Source organism: Mandrillus leucophaeus, unplaced genomic scaffold (genome assembly GCF_000951045.1).
Source record: "Mandrillus leucophaeus isolate KB7577 unplaced genomic scaffold, Mleu.le_1.0 Scaffold536, whole genome shotgun sequence".
NCBI lineage: Eukaryota > Metazoa > Chordata > Mammalia > Primates > Cercopithecidae > Mandrillus > Mandrillus leucophaeus.
This window is the reverse complement of record NW_012105764.1, coordinates 46,054-48,948: the sequence shown is the minus strand read 5'-3', so window position 1 is coordinate 48,948 and position 2,895 is coordinate 46,054. Positions and strand designations below refer to the sequence as shown.

General features: G+C 46.0%; 1 pseudogene; it reads left to right on the top strand.

Moving 5' to 3' along the window:
* Nucleotides 1–765: 765 nt before the first annotated feature.
* Nucleotides 766–2,652, top strand: LOC105551881 (annotated as a pseudogene).
* The last annotated feature ends 243 nt before the right edge of the window (nt 2,653–2,895 follow it).

Genomic DNA, 2,895 nt, shown 5'->3' with positions numbered 1-2,895 from the left:
TGCATTGCCAAATACTTACCCATCACACACTACCTACACTAGAATGTGGGCCTGCGGACAGTTGGCATATATTTACCAAATATTATAATGTTTACTTTTTCCCTTACAGAATCAAATGCCTGTTTTAAAGAAAAGGAAAAATATAGAAAAACAAGAAACACAATCCATTGCCAGAACCCAACATTAAGTATACTAACAGTTGGGTTTTAAAAACATTTTCATTCTAATTTTTAAATCTATACAACAGGTGTTTCATGCCAACATGTTGGGGCAGCGCTCTCTGAGGTGGGCGGCTTCACAAGTGTGGTCCACTCCAGGTTTTAGAATTTGCCACTTGTTAGAGCCGGGTCAGCCCGAGGTGAAGGAGCTAAAAACGGGAGGAAAATGGCGGCCAAGGCCGCACCGGCGGAGACAGCAGCGTACGCAGGGAGTTGGGGCCCCGGCCAGGCCGGGCTGGGAATAGAATCTGTCCCCAGCAGCGAGGCTGGCACTGATCCCCTCCCAGTCACGGCCACTGAAGTGTCTGTGCCCAACCGTGAGGCCGCCGCCCAGGAGCCCGCTCCTAAGGCAATGCCGCAGCTGTCGCTGCGGGGAGCTTGCCCGCAGCCTGAAGGCAGAGGGGCCGGAGCTGGAGGCTGAGGGGAAGCTGCCGGAGAGGGTGACGGATCTGAGGCAGCCACGCCTCTCAAGAGTCTGACCTTACCCGCCTTTGCCTGCCTCGCCTCCGAAGCATCCCAGCTCCTGAGGAGTGCGAGGAGACTCGATATGCCTCCTGCCGCAGCACCTGGGGACTCGTGCCGCCGTCGGGCAGGGGCGGCGAGGGGGGGACTTCTTGGTGTCGCAGCTGACCCCGGGCTCGGAGGTGCAGGTCACGCTGCATTGAGGACGTGCTCATCTTGTCGTCCTTCCTCGAGTAGACGCTCTTCTCCGGGGTCCTCGTGGATCTGTTCAAAAGAGACCATGAAACATTTGGTGCCATAGCCCAACTTTTGGTGGGAAACATATACAGCTCTTCTGGTGATGCTGTTTGGGCTCGCATCCCTGTGACAGTATTTCCCAAAAGGGACTATAAAGATAACCCGTAGCCATGTAGCTTCAACCTCATACATTCCAAGAAGGGACGGAAGTCAAGTGTGAAGTGAATGGTACTGTTCCCAGTGACCTTTTTCCTGCCCTACCTCGTGTGCTAAGCTTGCCTGAAAGCCTGTGGACTTCCAAAACATCACCTCTTTCCCATGAAGGACCCCCTTATCCTCCCTGCTCTATCAGAATCCATCTAACCAATCAGTACCTCAGCCCCCTCCTCAGAAAATTAAGCTACCCAAACGAAGATATTTGGGGAAGAACCCACTTCAATAATCCCATTAATCTGTGACCTAGGCAAGTCGTATGTGATAAATGTTTTAAAAAAAATGCTGTTGTTGAAAATAAAATTAGAAAAGGTAGTAATGCAAGTGACTGCTAAATATGACAGTAAAAAACGGAGATATGAAAATGTACCTACTGTGAACAAAAAAGTAAAAACTGGCCATAAAGTGGATGGAAAAACCCAAAATGAAAGCCAGAGAAGAAATTCTGTGGTTATGGTTTCAAATACTGCTCACAGAAGAGGCAGAGTAGTAAATGTTTCTGCTCAGGTAGATAGGTCAAAAGCTCAGTTAAGTACTAAAAATCAGCTCCTAGAGTAAGAACATGGATCATGCAAAAGCTCAGGGAATTGTCAAAAATTGCCAAGGAAAAGGCATAAGAGAAGCAAACTGAAGCCTGTACTCCAAAAATGCCCATTCGAAAGTCCATTTCATGGGTCAATATCAGAATCCTAGTCAGGTGCCCTTCTGTCCAGGTTTCGTTTAAAAACACAGAGGTACAAGAATGAAGAAAATGACTCTTCTCTGAAGACAGGACTCGAGGAAGTGTGGAGTGCAGAGATGGTCCCCAACTCCAGTCTTGCTGCACCTCTATGCGCTCACCAGGTAAAGGCCTTCTGAAAATCAGAGTCCCTGAAAAGGCCGGGAAGAGGCCAGCAGTGAGAGGTTCAGGACGCAACTGAAATGCATGCTCCTGGTGAACTGGATGAACGATAGACATTGGACAAAAAGGGCAGCAAAAGCATTATCTCTGGACTTAAACCAAAAGATATCTGACACTTCCCATGCATCAGTGTGTAGCATTGATAGCATAGATGATTTGAAATCATCCAACTCTGAATGTAGCTCCTCGGAAAGCTTTCATTTTCCTCCAGGCAGTATGCATGCACCTTCCAAATCCTTCACTTCCTTCTCGTCAAAGGAAGAGGAAAATTTCAGTAATTCCTTGAAAATGAATCTTCCAAAATTGTCTCTAAATGCATCATACCACATGGCAGGACCATATGTTTGGGGACATTGTTTGGGCCAAGATACATGACTTCCCTTGGTGCCAGCCCCTGTTCTTACTAAAGATAACGGCCTTTTAGTCCTATAGGAGGACTGTATTTTATGGTTCAATTCTCCAGCATTTTTTTTCTCTCTTCTGTACCTTTCTCACTTTTTAGAAAACTTCCAGACACACTTGAATGAGAAGAGAAGGGGCCTGTATTGCAAGGCTATTACAGAGGCAGCTAAAACTGCCAAGCAACTGACCTCTGAAGTAAAGGCTCTGTTGACTGTTTGAAACATAAACACAGTAAGGTAGGCAAGACCATTGGAAGTCGTCATAGATTTTCAGTCTGTTTAGGAATAATTTCTACTACATAACTTGGCCAAATTGGAGAGAGATTGCACTGAATTGGCTATTTTAAAAAATACTTACCTTATAGCCATTTTTAGACTCAGAAGCTTAAACTGAACATGTAATCAAAATTTTGTCTTAAGGAAGTGAGATTTTAGGAATATTTTTCAGTTTTGAAGTCTAAAA